Here is a 9,382-nt window from a genome sequence, read left to right as displayed (position 1 = left end):
GTGTAGTACTGTTCTAAAGGCAGATATATAAACCATTGGAGTTAAATACAAGCCTAGAGCTAAATTCTTCCCTATATTATCAAGTTATTTTTGACAAGGTTTCCACGAACATTTGGTGGTGGAAATAATAATCTTTTAACTAAATACTGTTGAAAAATAATAATTACATGGAAAAGAATAAAACTGGACACTTACCTAATACCATATACAAATATTAACTCAAAATAGATAAAAGACCTAAATATAAATCTTAAGACTATAAACTTTTAGAAGAAAGTCTGGGTCATAAAACCTCACAACATTAAAATTGGCAGTGATTTCTTGGGTATGATTTCAATGGCACAGGCAGCAGAAGAGTAAACAAACTCCCTAAAAAATAAAAAAAATATTGTATATCCAAAGACAGTGTAAATAGAGTTAAAAGTTACTGATAGAATGGGATAAAATATTTCCAAATGCTATATCTGAAGTTATATTAATATTCCAAATAAAAATCCTAAAAATTAACAACAATAAAAGCAAACAATACAATTTAGAGATAGGTAAAAGACTAACATAAATAATGAATCTCCACCAATAACCAGTCTTAGTTGTCTGCTGGATGGAAAATCTTGTTTCTCTGGTTCTGGTGTGTATTACCTATTTCTTCTTTGTAGTTAATCTCTTTGAGTATTTTCTCAAGTGCTGGTTTTGAAGACATAAATTCCTTCAGTTTCTGTTTGTCATGGAAGCTTCTTATTTCCCCATCTACTTTGATAGAAAGTTTTTCTGGGTAGGAAATTTTTGGCTGGAAGTTGTTTTCTTTCAGAGTTTAGAATATGTTACTCCAAGCCCTTCTGGCTCTCATGACTTGGTTTGGGAAGTCTGGAGTGATTCTAATTGCTTTGCTTCTGAATGTCACTTAGCCCTTTGTTTTTGTTGCCTTTAAGATTCTCTGCTTGGCTTCCACATTGGTCATTTTGAAAATTATGTGGCATGGGGATCCTCTTCTCCGATCCTGTCTAAAGGGAGTTCTATAAGTTTCCTGGACCTGTGTATCAACCTCTTGCTCTATGTTTGGAAAATTTTCTATTACTTCCTTGAAGAGATTGTTGATCCCTTTGGTTTCACTTTCTTTTCCCTCCTCTATTCCAATTATTCTTAGGTTAGCTCTCTTAAAATGGGCCCATATTTCTTCAATATTAGATTCCTGCTGTCGGATATTTTTTCCTAGATTAGAAACTATGCGTTCATTTTTGGAGTGATCATCTTCTAGGAGTGAGATTCTATTCTCCATGTGGTCTAATCGGTTGTTTGTGCTTTGAATTGAGGCCTTTACTTCATTGATTTCATCCTTTATCACTTTTTGGCTCTCTCTGAGTTCTTTTCAAAACACCTTTATTATTTCTACAGTTATTTTTCTGATTTTATCTTCTAGAAATCTCTGAATTTTTGTTTTATCAGGTTCTGATGTTGTGGGGTTGTGAGCATTCATTGCTCCATTGTTATTTCTTTTTCCCATGATTTTGGAAGTTTGTGCCTTCTCTGGGTTTTTCCCTGGGTCACTACAACTTCACTTAATGTGCTCTGGATCTCAAGTCTGTGGTATCTCAGTCTCCACTACTCCTTTACTGGGTTGTATCGCAAAGTCTCAGACCCAGGGAGTCAATCAAGGCTGCTTTAGACCATAGGGGGTGCTAGGTTGGGTGTTCTCCTGCGAGGAGTTGTTACTATGGTGTGATATCTCTGCCACTGCCACTCCCCCACTGGGTCAAGTCCCTGGGTTTGCTGTACTGAGATTTCTTCCCTAGGGGCTGCAATTTGACTCACTGTTGTTGAGTGCGCTGATGGAGCTGTAGTGGACTCAGTGAATTCTCTACTGCTGCCGCTGGTGGCAATAAGGCACCACTGTCACACCCTTGGCCATGAGCCTGGTGTATTGCTTCTCTGTTTTTGAGTTCCGCTCTGAGTCCCTGCAGGATGTGCTGAGCCTAACCCCTGGGAACCTGCGCCAAAAAATCTGCCAAATTCTACCCAGCTGATCCGCAGCCGCTCACCTCGGCTTGCTGTCCGCTGCTCCTCTCTGGAGCCTGGTGGGCTGTTGAGTGCGTTGGTCTGGTGCTGTCCGGTGAGCTCGCTGCTGCCATTGGCAGTATGGTGCTGCTGCCGTGTCCTCGTCTGTGAGGCTGGCGTATCTCCTCTCTGGCTCTGAGCTCCGTTCTGAGTTCCCCTCTTCTCTGGAGCCTGGTGCTGCAAGGGAAGATGGCGCCCACGCTGCTCCACGCCATGGCTCTGGCCACAGCACTGCGGTCTGGTTTCTTTCTGGTGTCTTGTTTTTCCAGCCCTCTTTTTCTCTGTCCCTTGTATTTACATTTTTTTTTTTGTTTTGTTTCTCTGCTGATGGTGTTTTCTGGCTACAAAAGGCACTGATTTTGTGGTAATAGAGATTGGTTGTTAGCGGGGCTTGTAAGCCCTGCTTTTCTCCATCACCATCTTCCCGGTAGTCCTGAATAAAATTTCATAGTGTGTATATGCCTCATTTTTGTTATCCATCCATAGAAAACAAAATGATGTCATTTGCAGAAAAATGGATGAGGCTAGGGAATATTATGCTAAATGTGATCAATTAGTTTCAGAAATTCAAGGGTCTTATTTTTTCTCATATGTGTAAGCTAAAGAGAAAATAGAAAACAAAAGAGACTTTAGATAAAGCAGAAAAAAGACAAATAGAATAGTGGAGAGGATTAGGGGAGGGAGGTAGAAAAGGGAAAGAGGAGAATTGATGAAGAAAACAGTTAAAAAATACTATGTACATACATGAAGATCACTACCAATCTCACTAATATGTACAAGTAGGATTGGGCATCAGGGTGGATCTGGAGGAAAACACACCAAGTGTGTTCATTTACAAATGTATCACTTTGAACCTCACTGTGATGTATAATTACAGTACACCAATAAAAGCTTAGTGTACATGATGTCCATTCACAAACATATCAAAATTAATCTCTAAGGCAAACATGAGAAGGAGGGAGGGGGAGGGAATGGTTGGGAAATGGGGAAGGGCTAAATGTGTGATGTGTGCATGTATGCCTCTACCATCTTGTATCCCATTAAGATGTATGAGTACAATGCACGAATTAAATTAAAAAAATATAAAAGTTATTTAAAAAGTAGAATTCAGCCCCAGGCTTAACTTTCTCTAGAACTGGTGTCCTTTACCCTAGTGCCACACTTTAATTGTAAAACACTGTTTGATGGTGACAGTGTGCCTTTCCCAGTGAGCGAAGGGATAGAAATAACTATTGTAGTTTTAGTCCAGGATATCCAATGTTGCTCTAATTGTCTCTATGAATACCTATTTAGAATTTGCATTCAGATAGTTCACCAGATGTTGGCAGCCCTTTGTGCATTTGAACACAGTTCATATGACTTGTCATTGTCACATCAATGCTCTGGTGGCAAGTGTAAGGTCTGTACTTTGAAAGTAGGTGGTCAGCCATGTATGTGAGTGTAGGTGAATTGCCTCAAAAACTCCAGCAAGTTGAACTGTGTGAGTGAATTCTCTCTTTGTTTCCTTCCTTCCCTCTGTCCTTTCTTCCCTCCTTCCTTTCTTTTATTCAATAGTCTTTGGCTTTCAGGACATTTTGTGACTCATCTAGAAATGAGTGGTGTTTGTAAAATGAAGAGGAAGCAAAGAATCCTCTTATGCCATGATGTAACTTTTTCGTATTTGACTGGGACATGACACAATTTCCCCTCCATTTGCATTATCCAATGCCACAAAGGTTCTCAATATGTCTGGCCCGATTAAGGATGTCCATTAGCTTCAAAGAGCACTATCCTCTCCCTCTCTTCAACTATACTAAATGAACAAGTATATCTTGTTTGTGTGACATTTAATTCTATATAATGCTAATTTAAGAAATGAATTAGTACAGAGGATGTATTAACGGCCATGTTTCTTCAATCTATTCCTGAGCTGTCAGTTTATCCCTGAGAAAATACAGCTGGGCCAGGTTCATTGCTCAATAAGAGTATTTTGCATTGCTGATTGCTGTGTCCTTGTTTGGTCAAGGCTACATCATAGACATTCTTTATTTTCTGGAAGCTCATAGTGTATTGCTTAGAGAATACAGCTGATTCAGACTAGATCAACCCCACCCTCCCTGTGCAAGCCTGTAATATCACTTTCATTGTTTGGTCATCTTTATTTTAATTATTTATTTTTTTGTTGGTATTGGGGATGAAGTCCAAGGGTATTCTAACTCTGAGCTACATACCCAGCTCTATTTTTTTATTCTTTATTTTGAAACAGGGTCTCACTAAGTCCCAAAGGGCCTCACTAAGTAGCTGAGGCTGTCTGCAAAGCACAATCCTCCTGTTTCAGTTTCCCAAATGCTGGGATTATAGGCATGCACCACCATGTCCAGCTTTTGGTCATATTTTGAATGAAGAATATTCTTAATTTCTTATTTGGTTTCAAGATAGGGATGTTTATTTAAAATGGAATAAAATTCAAACAGATGGGTTAAATGAGAAGCCAGTTTCCATTTCAGCTAAATCCAATAACTACCCATGCTGAGGAATTTTTCCTCTCAAAATTCATGTTGAAACTTAATCCTCACAAGAGGCAGGGCCTTTGGAGAAGCCTAGAAAGAAGACCTGGGCCCTACCTTAGTGAATACTAGCATCCTTTAGAAATGAGCTGGAGCAACTAGCCTATTCCTACCTACTTGCCTCCCCATCCTTTTTGGGCAGATGAGGAGGATACAGCAACACAAGATCTCTTAGCATCTTGACCTTGGGCTTCCCAGCCTCCAAAGCTATGAAAGGTAAGCTATTATGTACAAATTACTGAGTCCTACAGTAGCATATTATAGGACAAATATGAATGTTTTTACACATTTGTTTTCTGAGTCCTGCTCCATTAATGGTTAAAGTAATTCAGAACTAGTAACTAACTCATTAAAAAAAGTATGCTATTAAGTAGTAGGCTTCACAGACAAATTCTGGATCCTTAGAATCTAGCTATTTACAATATAGTTGAGAAATTGATTTTTCTTGACTTATATAACAGATTACCTTCCACTTATTTTTGTATATATTTTCCCCATGGTCTTTTAGACCATCTTCAAACCAGTATAAATATTTCATAAATAATATTTGGCCATTTTCTAACCTATGTAGTACATGATGCACCATAAGCTGATCAGCAATAATAATACTAAATGTAAATAGTAAAGACATGACAAAACCAACTGAGACACACTTAAAAATCTTGCTTTAACTATTTCTCGAGAGGAGAAAACACCACGCTTCTACTCATTAACACAATTTATACAGCCCAGGGGAATTTATTTATTTATTTTTACACCTATTATGCCATGAATTCATAGGGAATAGGCTCCAGCAGCTCAGACTCCCTTCCATTGGTTCTTACAAAGTATTCTTCTCTAGGTGGAGCAGGCTGGCAGTTTAGCTAAACTCAGGTCCCTTTCTTTTTGGCTTCCTTCTTCCTCTGATCGTTTCCTTTCACCCGCATCAGGAAGCTGTCTTGAGTCTTAGAGTGATTAATATGCTCAATATGCATCTTAATTCTCTTAGCAAAAATCTTGCCCTTGACTTGCTTGTTTGCCACAATGCCAACAACATTCTGGGTAACATTATAGACTCATCCAGTTTTGCCATAGTGATGGAACCCAGGGGGTATTCTGAGCTACACACCCTGCCCAATTTTGTTTTCTTTATTTTGAAACAGGGTCTCACTGAGTTGCAGATGGGCCTCACTAAGTAGCTGAGGCTGTCCACGAACAGAGATCCTTCAGTCTCAGCCTCCTGAATGCTGGGATTACAAGCATGCACCACCATGCCCGACTGAGGCATTCCTTTTTGAACAGTACCCATTCCCTTAATGTCTACAATATCACCTTTATTGTAGATTTGCATATATGTAGCCAAAGGAACAACTCCATGTTTTCTTTTTTTTAAAATTTATTTTTATTGGTGCATGGTAATCATATATAACATTGGAATACAGGACTTGAGAGGATATACAAGCACACATCATTCACTTAGCCCTCATCCAGCCCCCATCCTTTCCCTTCCCCTCCCTCAATCCCATGCTTGTTTGGTGATTAACTTTGATACATTTGTTTATGTACCTCCTGCGTTTTAAAGAGGCTCCATCCTCCCCTATTCCATACCCTCTGATTGGTCACCTTAATTGCTTCACTATAGGGCCCTGTCTATAGCTCAACCTCTTCCTGTTGCCCCTTTCCTCCTAGTTATTGCTGATTAGGGGAAGCATCTGATTTTTATTTTCTGCGATATTTCTCTGTGCATGCCACATTGCAAGTACCGATCCCACTCTTGACGGCCCCAGTAGTGGCCTGGCTACCCAGTGGACTGATCCAGACATTGCTGGCTCAAGCAGTGGCCTTGCCTCATGGGAGGCTCTGATTCTGGTCTTGCTGGCCCTGACACCAGCCTAACCCCTTGGCTGGCTCCGATCCCGGCCTCACTGGCCCCAGCACTGGCCTAGCCTCAAGGCAGGCTCTGATCCCGGCCTCAGAGGCCTTAGTAGCGGCCTTGCCTCACAGCAGGCTCCAATGTCGGCCACTGGCTTCAGCAACGGCCAACCTCTCAGCAGTCTCCAATCCCAGCCTCGGAGGCCCCCGCACTGGCCTTGCCTCACGGAAGGCTCCGATGCTAGCCATTGGCCCCGGCACTGTCCTAAACTCTCAGCAGTCTCCGATCCTGGCCTCGGAGGCCCCAGCACCAGCTTTGCCTCACGGCAGGCTCCAATCCCGGCCTCACTGGCCCCGGCACTGGCTTTGCCTCACGGCAGGCTCCGATGCTGGCCGCTGGTCCCAGCATCAGCCTATCCCCTTGGCAGGCTCCGATCCCAGCCTCAGAGGCCTCAGTAATGGCCTTGCCTCACAGAAGGCTCCGATGCCGGCCACTGGCCCCGGCACTGGCCTACCCCCTCGGCAGGCTCTGATTCCGGCCTCGGAGGCCCCAGCACCAACCTTGCCTCATGGTAGGCTCTGATCCCAGTCTTGCTGGCCCTGGCACTGGCCTAACCCCTCGGCAGGCTCTGATCCCAGCCTCGGAGGCCCCAGCACCGGCCTTGCCTCACGGCACGCTCCGATCCCAGCCTTGTTGGCCCCAACACCGGCCTTGCCTTACGGCAGGCTCCGATCCCGGCCTCACTTGCCCCAGCACCGGCAGACTCCGATCTCGGCCTTGGAGGCCCCAGTAGCAGCCCTGCCTCACAGCAGGCTCCAATCCAGGCCTTGCTTGCTCCGGAACCGGCCTAACCCCTCGGTAGGCTTTGATCTCAGCCTCGAAGGCCTCAGCACCAGCCTTGCCATCACGGCAGGCTCCGATCCTGGCCTCACTGGCCCTAGCACTGGACTAACCCCTCGGCAGGCTCCGATCCGAGCACCCTCTTCGCCCAGCCATTTATCTCATGTTCTCGAGGGTGCGTGGTGGTAGCATTCTGCCTCTGGGGTTCTTACTTCAAAGGTTCCAGGTGTAATGCATCAGATCTCTGCCTCCCCTTAGTATTGGCCACTGCCATTGACACTGCCTTCACCATTTCAAATCTTTCCCAAGCTTTTTCCCCTCTGAATGTTGCCCAGTGTTCCTAAGCATGCATGACAGTAGCATTCGACATTTGGTGTAATTTCTCCAAAAAAATAAGGTTGGTATGATCCGATTTCTGCTTCTCCTGAATACAAGTCTCCACTGCCATCGCGGAGACTGCTTTCAACACCACCTTTCTCCTAGGTCTCCGCTAAACTCTCTCCTTATAGGTGATGTTCAAGATTCTTAACAATGTAGAGAAGCAGTCCTCCTTCGCGAGGAATTTTTCCAAAAGTTCCAGTTCATTTGGATAAGTTTTGTCTGCATCTTCAGTATCCTGGCAACCGCCATGGCCTTCTTGACCCCTTGCCAATATTTTTCTTTTTTCTTTTTCCTTTCCTTTCCTTTTTTTTAAATAAGAGAAGACAGTATGTGTGGTTTGAGGAGGTTGTCGGCTCAGGCACTCAGTAGCACTGTGACCCGGGCCCGGTTTCCCCAGGGGTCCAGCATGTTCCGCACGACTCCGCCTGGGGCCCAGAGTCCTGTGACCTGGGCCCTGACCTGGGCCCTGGCTCTTTCAGGGGTCTGGTGTGCCCCACCTGACCTCTGCCCAGGGCCCAGGGCCTTGCAACCGGGCCTCGGTTTCTCCAGGGGTGGCGTGTTCCACGTGATCCCGCCCAGCACCCAGAGTCCTGCTACCCGGCCCTGGTTTCTCAGGGTGTCCAGCGTCCTCCCCCTGACCCCAGCCTGGGGCCCAGGGCCTTGCGACTGAGTCCCGGTTTCTCCAGGGGTCTGGTGTGCTCTGCACAGTCCGGCCCGGGGTCCAGAGTCCTGTGACCTGGGCCCCTGCTCTTTCAGGGTCAGGTGTGCCCCTCCTGACCCCCGCCCGGGACCCAGGGTCTTACGACCAGGCCTCGGTTTCTCCAGGGGTCTGGCGTGCTCCACGAGGTCCGGCCCGGGGCCCAGAGTCCTGCGCCCGGGCCCCTGCTCTTCCGGGGTCCGGCGGGCCCCGCCTGATCCCCGCTCAGGACCCAGGGTCTTACAACTGGGCCCCGGTTACTCCAGGGGTCTGGCGTGCTCCATGCAGTTCGGCCCGGGGCCCAGAGTCCTGTGACCTGGGCCAACTCCATGTTTTCTAAAAGGCCTAGAGAACATGTAATAGGTTCCTGTCATCTTTCCTTTTGTGTTCATCATTTTGGTGAATTACTGGAAGATGTCATCAAAAGGCTTTAATTTTTTTAATTAATTAATTTTTGTGTGTGTGGTACTGGAGATGGAATGAAGGAGTATACTACTACTGGTCTATATCCCCAGACCTTTGTTTGTGTGTGTCATATGGGTAACTAAACTCAGCAGCATTCTACCTCTGAGTTATACTTCCTTAGTCCTATTTAGTATTTTAAATTTTCTAAGTTGTTCTGACTAAGTTGCTGAGTCTCTCTCTCTCTATTGCTGAGAATTTCTTAAAACCTTCTATTTTTCTGTTTTAGCCTTCCAAGTCCTAGGATTATAAACATATGTCACCATGCCCAGTTTCTTCAGTTTTTATTTTTCCTTTTATTGAGATAGGGTTTGGCAAAATTGTCCAGATGGCTTCAAATTTTTCATTCTCTTGCCTCAGCCTCCCAAGTTGCTGGTTTACAGGTGGGTGCCAGCTTATCTGGCTGAATAGAGGTATGTGTTCTATTTTTCTTTTCTCCCTGTTTGTTTTTCTTGGATCTAACGTTCAGTGGATTGAATAATAACATTCCTCAGTTTATCGTTCATGATCCTCATTGCTCCATTCAAGACCCCTGCTAGTTTCTTCATTTCT

General features: G+C 44.5%; 1 pseudogene across 1 annotated transcript; it reads right to left on the bottom strand.

Annotated features, from left to right (window-relative positions):
• Window positions 1–5,359: 5,359 nt before the first annotated feature.
• LOC308270110 (large ribosomal subunit protein eL21-like) lies at window positions 5,360–8,763 on the bottom strand (annotated as a pseudogene). Its single transcript has 3 exons — window positions 8,685–8,763; window positions 5,848–5,948; window positions 5,360–5,671 (listed from the first exon to the last, which is right to left on the bottom strand). The product of its transcript is annotated as a large ribosomal subunit protein eL21-like (transcript).
• Window positions 8,764–9,382: the final 619 nt, after the last annotated feature.

The sequence above is a fragment of the Muscardinus avellanarius genome, assembly GCF_963383645.1.
Source record: "Muscardinus avellanarius genome assembly, chromosome: 1".
Classification (NCBI taxonomy): Eukaryota; Metazoa; Chordata; class Mammalia; order Rodentia; family Gliridae; genus Muscardinus; species Muscardinus avellanarius.
The sequence above is the reverse complement of the archived record's forward strand: the minus strand, read 5'-3'. Positions and strand labels throughout refer to the sequence as shown.